This window comes from Pelophylax lessonae (assembly GCF_965119305.1).
Source record: "Pelophylax lessonae genome assembly, chromosome: 4".
In the NCBI taxonomy this organism is placed as follows: domain Eukaryota; kingdom Metazoa; phylum Chordata; class Amphibia; order Anura; family Ranidae; genus Pelophylax; species Pelophylax lessonae.
The window spans coordinates 120,191,736-120,203,004 of NC_138771.1; positions in this window are offsets into that span (position 1 = coordinate 120,191,736).

The following is an 11,269-nucleotide window of genomic DNA, read 5'->3' on the forward strand; positions in this document are numbered from 1 at the left end:
ACTCCTTCATTGGCATTGTTAGATGTCTGCTAGCTAGCTACATATGTAACAATCTTTGTTGATGGAGGTTTAATACATTGTTACCAGACCTGGTATGCAGAAGGTATCTTAAAGTGATTGTAAATCTTGAATTTTTTTAATTAAAATAATAAACATGTTATACTTACATTCTCTGTGCAATGGTTTTGCACAGGTCCTCCTCTACTAGGGTCCCCTATCTGCTCTCCTGGCTCCTCCTATTTGGCGAGTGCCCCCATAGAAACCCACTTTCTATGGGGGCACTCATGCGGGCTTGATCCTGAGCTGCCCTGTCTGCATCTATAGACACTGACAGTGAGTCTCGGGCCCCACTCTTTGATCACAGGATTTGATTGACAGCAATCTGCCCAGTAAGAATAAAAGCCAGATTCCTGCCAGCTGCAACAGATTGGAACCCTTGCTCTTTTTTGGGAAAGCAGGGGTCTTTATGCAAAGGTCTGACCTGCTGTTTGGAAAGCTCTGTCTCTGACTTGGCAAGGGGTGGTGCGGGACCTCTAGGATTCACTCCTTTCACACAGAGAGCAAGGGTTCCAATCTACTACATGCTGGCAGGACACAGGCTTGTCTGCCCAGGCTGTGGCTTTTTTATAAAGAAAACAAACTTATAAGACTGCACACTTTTTATTTTTGAAACACCTGGATTGCATTTATCTAATTTAAACTGAAAGTTCAATTGGGCTGTAGGCTTCATTCCCACTTGTGTGACTTGTCAGGGGATGCAACCTACCAAGTCACGTGGAAGTCACAGACCATTTTTTTAAAAATAGAACCAGTTCAAATTGGTGCAACTTAAAGTCGCAGCAACTTTGAAAAGATGCCTGCACTACTTTGGTGCAACTTTTGATTCAACTTTGGTCCAGAGAATGTAGAGTCAGCTCAAAGTCGCACCAAAAGTCACGTCAAAGTTGCGTTCTAAAGTCACACTGAAAACATGAATGAAGTTTAAAGGTACTAAAGTGAGTTATTCTGTACGCTTGTACTTGAACAAAGTTGTTTCTAAAAGGTTGTCCCTTTACAGCTATAGATTCAAGACATGCTGGTCTGCTCACTAGAGTAGAGTATTTATAGAGCTTTACAATGACTTGTAACACGATCAATAAACTTTTCAAATTACTTAAAGCAGAACCAAGTTCCCCAGTAAAAAAAAATTGCAATGTCTCTATTGCCCAAACTGTCTTAGGATTTTTGGACTTTCGATATACATTGCATGGTGCATGTATTGTGCAGTGTTGCATCTTGGCTCATTCTCAGCATGCCAGAAATAGAGCCAGGTGTTGGGGGCAATGTAACTTCTGTACCCCTGACTGAAGAGGAACAATGCGTATTTTATAATCTGGAAATCCCAAAAGAATGTGGAATCTGGGATTCCAGAGGGCCTGAGTATCTCTGTCTTAAATACCACTCTGATTAGTAATTAAAGTACAACTATCTCACGTTACACCCGAATACCGGAAGTGCCTGCCCTGCTCCTTGGTGTCATTTATCATGCTACAGGCTCTTATTGTTCACCTGTGGGTGAGTGCATTTCTATTTTAATAAATTGAGTTTCAAACAGTATTATGCTATGGGCTTGTTTCGTTTTGTATCCTATGTTATACACTTGGTGAAAGTCGATTAAGCCCATTCCAGTTGATTTGGAGATCTACCTTGGTGGTCTTTTCCCTTGTGGCGGATTATATCAGAAGTCTACCGGAGCTGTTTTGCTGGATACAGGTGGTAGTAGTCCTCTAACTACTCACTGCTTAATTCCTTCCATCCTCTGGTAAGAGGCTTCATGTGGTGGAGGGTTTCACAGAGTGTTTTTGTGTCATCCTAACACACACCAGGGTGGATATCTTTACATCGCATCACCTCTAAGAACTGTTACTGTTCTTTTGAACTTAGAGTGGACTTTAGATATATATCTCTCTTTGACTCATTGCTGATGCCATCAAGTGTCTATTGTGTTCTTTCTCATCATTCAATTTGAGGCTTGGGAGGTCCATATATGAGAGAACACACCATTGTAATTTAGCACGACTCTTTTTGTATATAAAGTACAACTATACCTTTAGGCCAGGTTAACATATGTGCAGCCGTGGGTTCGTGTCGGGGGTCCAGTGTGTGTCTAATCACCGGTTCAGGTGCAATTCAGGTCCGAAATTTTGACTGAATTCGCACCTGAACCGGACCCAAACACGAACTGGACCCTTTTGCCATTCACTCCGCGGCCACCCCAGACTTCTGTGAACCAGCTCTATTGAGAGCCAGTCACACTCGCATTTCATGCAATTTTGATGCAGGGAAACCCACATCCAATTCGCACATATGTGAACCCACCCTTAGTACAAGTTGTGTAACAAACCTCTCCATCCCTCTGAGAGCAGCCATACTATCTACCTATCTACCACCTGGCACCTCACAGCATTCAAATCCAAAACATCCCCACCAGGTTCCTTTTCCTATGGTGCAAGCCCCTTTCATTCCAATTGGCAAGCTGTACTCTTTTGGACTATGAGAGGCTGCCATTAGTATGCCTCACCCATAGGAATGAATAGGACCAAAGTGCATATTTACCAGTTGCCGACCACCAGCCACAGATGTACTACAGCAATGTGGCTCGGCTGCACGAACCGACATAACTGTACATCGGTTGCGCGCAAGGCTAGGGGGAAAAAAAAGAAGATTGCATTGCATTGCCCATCATTAGAAGTGGGTTGGGGATGCTGGGAGGTCGAATGGTGGGAATACCACACACTTTCTGGCAGATATGTCTTCATCCACATCGATCGATGTGAATGGAGGAATCTGTTAGGTTCTCTTTTTTCATTCAGCCCACAGGCTGCATGAAAGAAAAAAAAACCCTACAATATATGCCCAATAAGGACCAGCAACATACTGGTACGTCACTGGACTTTGAGTGGTCATACCAGAATGATGCCTGCAGATTTAGGCATCATCTTGGTATTGTTTTTTACAGTCAGCGGTCAACTTTCATGTAAAAGCAGTCCTAGTGTATTATTAGCCGCTAGACTGCTTTTACAAGCAGTGGGAGGGGACTCCCACCCTCTCCCCTCCTCCCGCCGCCTCCCACAGTTTTCTCGGGTTCTCCTGTCCCACCAGGTAACCCGAGACTGCAGCCAGTGGATGCGTGGTTCGGTTACGCAAGATATAAACAGCGCCGTTGGGAAACTGGGAAAGCATCTTATCACACCAATCTTGGTGTGGTCAGATGCTTTAGGGGAGAGGAGAGATCTAGAGTCCAATAGACCCCAATTTAACCTACCTGTCACTACTTATTGCTATCATAGGTGATATTTCAATTCCCTGTGAAAACAATAAAAATGATAACAAAAAAAAAATGAAAGGGAAGATGTGAAAATAAAATAAAATAACAAAATAAATAATAATAAAAAAATAAAAACTTAAGGACCCCTGTTCCCCCCGTTTTCTGGTGTCATATGTAAACAGCAATTGCAGCATGCATGTGAGGTATCGCCATAATTGCCAGATGGAGGGCAGTAACTCTTGCAGTAAACCACCTCTGAAAATCTAAAGTGGTAACCTGTAAAGGCTTTTAAAAATGTACATAATTTGTTGCTGCTGCACGGGCGTGCGCAATTTTAAAGCATGTCATGTTTGGTATCTATGTACTCGGCATAAGATCATCTTTTATATTTTACCAAACAATTGGGCAATATATAGTGAATGTGTGCGCTAAAATTTAAAAAATGTTTTTTTTCCACAAAAAATTGCGTTTGGAAAATCTCTGCGCAAATACTGTGTGACAAAAAAAATTGAATCCACTATTTTGTTCTGTAGGGCCTCTACTTTAAAAAAAATATATAATTTTTGGGGGTTCCATGTAATTTTCTAGTAAAAAAAATAATTTATTCATGTAAACAAAAAGTGTCAGAAAAGGCTTAGTCTTCAAGTGGTTAGAAGAGTGAGTGATGTGTGGCATAAACTTCTAATATTCTAATATAAACTTCTAAATGCCAGGACAGTTCAAACACCCCCCAAATGACCCTTTTTGGAAAGTAGACACCCCAAGCTATTTACTGGGAACCATGTTGAGTCCATGGAATATTTTAGATTTTGCCACAAGTTTTGGGAAAATTACAATTTTTTTTCTTTTTTTTACACAAAGTTGTCACTAAATGATATATATACACATGCCATGGGTTTATGTGGAACCCAAAATACATTCTGCTGCTTCTCCTGAGTATAGGGATACCCATGTGTGAGACTTTTTTAGGGAGCCTAGCTTTTTTCTAAGGGTGTAAATTGCTTATTTTACTTCCTCACTACCTATCACAGTTTCAGAAGCCCTGAAATGTCAAGATAGCACAAATAAAATCGCCCCCACCACACATGACCCCATTTTGGAAAGTAGACACTGCAAGCTTCATGGATATTTTATATTTTGCCACAAGTTTTGGGAAAATTACAAAAAAAAAATTTGTTTTTTTTTACACAAAGTTGTCACTTAACCTGCCTAGCGGTATCCCCGAGCGTGACTCGGGGTGGAATTCCCATGCTGTTATCGGTATCCCCGAGTCACGCTCGGGGTGGATGGGCAGAGCGCGCAGCGGTGTCTTACCTTCTCCTGGCGATCCAGCGATGATCTCCCATTGCTGAGATCGCCAGCCGTCTGAGATCCCCACCGCTCGTCCGTCCTCCGTCGGTGTGATGGCTTCCTAGTTCCGTTCCCTGCAGCAGCAATGCTGCATGGGAGCGGAATTAGGGAGGGAAATTCAAACGTTGAACGTTGCACAAAACACAAACACACACATAACATTTATATTATATATAATATATATATATATATATATATATATATATATATATATATATATATATATATATATACATATATATATATATATATATATATATATATATATATATATATATATATATATATATATATACATATATATATATATATATATATATATACACACATATATATATATACACCTATATATATATATATAATATAACGCATGAATTATAATCGAATCAATAATATAATTTTATTATATAATATAATATATATATATATATATATTATATTTTATATTATATAATAAAATTATATTATTGATTAGATTATAATTCCTGCGTTTGTGTTTCAAATTTATCACATCTGGGATGTCTACTAGAGTCTTGTTTTGGTCAGGTTTAAGTCAGTAATTACTAAGAATTGTAGGCCTATAATACATAACGCCAAATTTCCATGAAAAAAATTGTACCGCTTTTGGTACAGAATTCCTGACATACTCATACCGCCAGGGAGGTTAAATGATATATTGCTCACACCTGCCATGGCTATATGTGAAATGACACCCCGAAAAATATTCTGCTGCTTCACCTGAGTATGGGGATACCAGATGTGTGAGACTTTTTGGCAATCTAGCCTTCAAGCCTTCTAAGGGTGTAAATTGTTGATTGGCCATGGCATGTTTGAGCAATATATAATTTAGTGAAAACTTTGTGTAAAAGAAAATAAATAAATTAAATCTTCCCAAAACTTGTGGCAAAATATAAAATATTCCATGGACTCAACATGCCTCTCAGGACATAGCTTGGAGTGTCTACTTTCCTAAATTGAGTCATTTGGGGGGGGGGGGGGGGGTTGTGCTATCTTAGCATTTCTTGGCCTCCAAAACTGTGATAGGTAGTGAGGAGTGAAATCAACAATTTATGCCCTTAGAAAGCCTGAAGGCGGTATTTGGATTTCGGGGTCCTGTACGCGGCTAGACTACCAAAAAGTCTCACACATGGGATATCTCCATACCCAGGAGAAGCAGCAGAATGTATTTTGGGGTATAATTCCACATAAACCCATGGCATGCGTGATCAATATATCATTTCAATGACAACTGTGTGTAAAATAGTTTTAGCCATTTTAGCAGTTCAAAAATGAGATAGGCAGTCATAAAGTAAAAGCTGCGTAAATTGCAGTATATATACCATAGTTTGTAGACGCTATACCTTTTGCGCAAGCCAAAAATATACGCTTATTGAGTATTTTTTCATCAAAGATATGTGGCTAAATACATTTTAGCCTAAATGTATGACAAAAATTGAGTTTATTGGATAGTTTTTTTAAGAAAAATTTTTTTGGTCTTTTTTCTTTTTATTGCAAAAAATAGAGGTGATCAACTACCACCAAAAGAAAGCTCTATTTGTGGGGAAAAAAAAGGACAAACAACCTTTGTCTGGGTACAGCATTGCATGACTACGCAATTACCAGTTAAAATCACCCAGTGCCAAAGTGCAAAAAAATGGCCTGGTCATTAAGGGAGTAAATCCTTCCGGTCCAGAAATGGTTAAGAAGAAGACACAGCAGGAACATTTTGGATTTTTAAGACTTTCCGACACGTGGGCCACAAAGTGAATATTACAGAAACAGAGAGGAGAGTAAGGGCTCTTTCACACGGTCTGCCTCCGTAGGCGGATCCGTGCTGCTCAGTGGGGATCGATCCGCAATCCCCGCTGAGCCGGCGGATGACAGCTCCGTCTCCGCTTGCAGTGCGGAGAGGGAGGTGTCATAGCCCCCGCTGCTCTCTATGGGGAATCGGATGAGAGCGGACCGCCTGTCCGCTCTCATCCGATCCCATCCGATCCGATCCCCAGGACGGATGGAAAATAGGGTTTCCATCCGTCCGGATTTCACGGACAGGATCGGATGCGGATGGCAGCGGGTGTCAGCGGACATGTCACCGCTGACATCCGCTGCTCCATAGGGCTGAATGGGGCATCCGAACAGATCCGCCTAAAAAACTGACAGGCGGATCTGATCGGACCGCCCGTGTGAAAGAGCCCTAAATATTAAACTAGGTGAGCGGGAGAATTCATTAACCACTTAAAGACCAGGCCTCTTTGTGACATTTGTTGCTGACAAGTTAAAATCATTGTTTCCGCAGCGAATTTTCAAACACAATTTGTTTTGAAAAAAAAACACTTCACTGAATTAAAAAAAAAACTAAACAGTAAAGTTACCCCTATTTTTTGTATATTGTGAAAGATGATGTCACACCGAGTAAATAGATACCTAATATGTTACACTTTAAAATTGCATGCAAATTGGAATGGCGACAAACTATGGTTCTTAAAAATCTCCATAGGCGACGCTTTAAAAACTTTTAATGGTTACCAGTTTAGAGTTACAAAGGAGGTATTTTGCTTGAATTATTGTGCTCCCTCTAACGATCTCGGCGATACCTCACATTAGTGATTTGAACACCGTTTACATTTGCGTGCGCGACTTACGTATGCGATTTCTTTGCAGTGCCAACACGTGGGGACGGGGGCACTTTAAAAAAAAAAAAATGTCTTATTTATTTTACACTGTCCCTATAAAAAAAAAAAAAAAAAATTATTACTTTTATTGATGTCACAAGGAATGTAAACATCTCCCTTCTGCGTCAAAAGTGTTCCTCTTTCTGCGTCAGCAGTGGTTTACTTGTTTTTTTTTTTCCGCAGCAGCACTAAAAATATTTAGGGCATAATTGCTGTTCCTCCATTCTGCATTGTCATATTTTAGTAACAGGGCATATTTTTAGCACTGATTACTGTAGTAATGTCACTGGTACCCCCAAAAATGTCAAAAATGTCAGTTAGGGGTCCAATCTGTCCACCTTAATGTCGCAGTCCCACCAAAAATCACTGATCGCCCCCATTACTAGTAAAAAATAAATAAATAAAAATGACATAAATCTTTCCCCTAGTTTGTAGACGCTATAACTTTTGCGCAAACCAATCAAAATACACTTATTGGGATTTTTTTTTTACCAAAAAATATGTCGCAGAATACAAATTGGCCTAAAATGATGAAAAAAAATAGATTTTTACAATTTTTTTTATTGGGAATGTTATATAGCAGAATGTAAAAAATATTGTTTTTATTTGTCAGAATTGTCGTTTTTTTTTTGTTTATAGCACAAAAAATAAAAATCGCACAGGTGATCAAATACCACCAAAAGAAAACTCTATTTGTGGTAAAGAAAAGGACATTTTTTTATTTGGGTACAGTGTCACACAACCGCGCAATCGTCCGTTAAAGTAACGTAGTCCTGAATTGCAAAAAATGGCCTGGTTATTAAGGGGGTAAAACCTTCTGGTTTAGAAGTGGTTAATAGAGAACTTTTTCCCTGTTCGAGATGTCCTGGTGCAAACCGAACAGGCTGGTGTTCAGCCCATCCCTAGTTGGATCCTCCACTCCTTCTCTGGCCCTGGCTGGAAAGTGACTGCAGAGAGCTAACAATGGGTACAGCAAGCTTGTTCACTTGAAGGCTCTCAGAGGGGCTAGACTTAGGCCTGAGAGTTTGATACAATACCAGCAACCCAATTCTGCCCCCAGGTGTGCAACAGGATCTCAACAGTTATTTGAAGTTAGCCTCTGCTGGCTATGCACGCCGTGGCATAAAGTGGGTATGACCAAACATGATAGTGGGGGAGCTTAAGGGCCGTGGCTAAACAAAACCTGGGCTTCCTCGTTCCTATAAAATATGCTTTGATTGCTTTGCCACAAGCTGGAGTCTCAGGATACATATAAACCTCAGCACAATCATTTAGAAGATTACTTCCAATACACCTGGTTTTGTAAACACTGAAAATAGACAAATAGCTTATAATAGAGGACTATGAAGGACCCGAGGAAGCCGGGATAGAGCCAAAGAATAATTATTGCGGTACGTGTAGCACATAGTAGCAAATGCTGGCCTAACAGTGGGAGTGGCTTAAAGAGGGATGATTAAACAGAAGCTGAGCCTAGTTGCTGTATACCTTGCAGCATTGCTTGAATAAAGGAACATCAGAAGGAAATCTTATCTCAAATGTCAGAAATATGCAGGATAACACTTAGGACTCATTCACACTAGTAGTTGTACATAGTTACATACATAGTTGGTGAGGATGAAAAAAGACACCAGTCAATCCACTTCAACCCTTTTGTGTGTGTGTGTGTGTTTATGTCAATAGAACATCATATACCCCTGTATGTTTTGGTCGTTAAGGTGCCCATCTAAGTTTTTTAAACTATTGATGCTCCCTGCTGATACCACTGCTTTTTGGAAGAGAATTCCAGATCCTTACTGTTCTGACAGTAATCAACCCTCTACGCAGTTTAAGGTTAAACCGCTTCTCTTCTAATTTTAGTGAATGGCCCCGTGTCTTTTTAAATTCCCTTTCACTGAAAAGTTTGTACCCTATGCTAGGGTTGCCAGTACGGTATTTGTACATTGATATCATATCCCCTCTCAAGCATCTCCTCTCCAGAGAGAATAAGTTCAATGCTTGTAGTCTTTCCCCATAGCTGAGATCCTCTAGTCCAGGGGTGGGGAACCTACAGCCTGCGGGCCTTATGCGGCCCGCAAAGTCATCTGATCGGCCCCCTGTGCTAGGGTGACCAGACGTCCCCAGACTGAGGACACTGTCCCCGCTTTGCATGGCAGACCCTGGGCGGAGGCGCTCAGGGCCAGCCCTACCATTGGGCTGCCTCCGGAGGGGAAGGGGAGGGCGAGCACCTCCTGATTACAAAGAGCAGGGTTCTTCTGCTTACCTGGCGCGGCCGCTGTCATATGAAGTCACGCCTCCTACCTATGATAGACAGCACAGTGGTGACGTCTATCATAGGAGTCGGTCCAGGAGGCATGATTTTATATGAGAGCGCCTGTGCCGGGTAAGCAGAAGAACGGTACTCTTTGTAATCAGGAGGTGCTCTAATTCCCGGGCACTAATCACTCTGCATTAAGGGGGCACTAATCACTCTGCATTAAGGGGGGCACTAATCACTCTGCATTAAGGGGGCACTAATCACTCTGCATTAAGGGGGCACTAATCACTCTGCATTGATGGGGGCACTAATCACTCTGCATTAAGGGGGCACTAATCACTCTGCATTAAGGGGGGCACTAATCACTCTGCATTGATGGGGGCACTAATCACTCTGCATTAAGGGGCACTAATCACTCTGCATTAAGGGAGCACTAATCACTCTGCATTGATGGGGGCACTAATCACTCTGCATTAAGGGGGCACTAATCACTCTGCATTAAGGGGGCACTAATCACTCTGCATTGATGGGGGCACTAATCACTCTGCATTGATGGGGGCACTAATCACTCTGCATTAAGGGGGCACTGATCACTCTGCATTAAGGGGGGCACTAATCATCTCTGCATTGATGGGGGGCACTAATCACTCTGCATTAAAGGGGCACTAAACACTCTGCATTGATGGGGGCACTAATCACTCTGCATTAAGGGGGCACTAATCACTCTGCATTAAAGGGGGCACTAATCACTCTGCATTAAGGGAGCACTAATCACTCTGCATTGATGGGGGCACTAATCACTCTGCATTAAGGGGAGCACTGATCACTCTGCATTGATGGGGGCACTAATCACTGTACATTAAGGGGGCACTGATCACTCTGCATTAAGGGGGGCACTAATCATCTCTGCATTGATGGGGGGGCACTAATCACTCTGCATTAAGGGAGGACTAAACACTCTGCATTGATGGGGGCACTAATCACTCTGCATTAAGGGGGCACTAATCACTCTGCATTAAGGGGGGCACTAATCACTCTGCATTGATGGGGGCACTAATCACTCTGCATTGATGGGGGCACTAATCACTCTGCATTAAGGGGGCACTAATCGCTCTGCATTAAGGGGGCACTAAACCCTCTGTATTGATGGGGGCACTAATCACTTTGCATTAAGGGGGCACTAATCACTCTGCATTAAGGGGGCACTAATCACTCTGCATTGATGGGGCACTAATCACTCTGCATTGATGGGGGCACTAATCACTGTGCATTAAGGGGGCACTGATCACTCTGCATTAAGGGGGGCACTAATCATCTCTGCATTGATGGGGCACTAATCACTCTGCATTAAGGGGGCACTAATCACTCTGCATTAAGGGGGGCACTAATCACTCTGCATTGATGGGGGCACTAATCACTCTGCATTGATGGGGGCACTAATCACTCTGCATTAAGGGAGCACTAATCACTCTGCATTGATGGGGGCACTAATCACTCTGCATTAAGGGGGCACTAATCGCTCTGCATTAAGGGGGCACTAAACCCTCTGTATTGATGGGGGCACTAATCACTTTGCATTAAGGGGGCACTAATCACTCTGCATTAAGGGGGCACTAATCACTCTGCATTGATGGGGCACTAATCACTCTGCATTAATGGGGCACTAAGATCCAGCAGTGCCAGCCA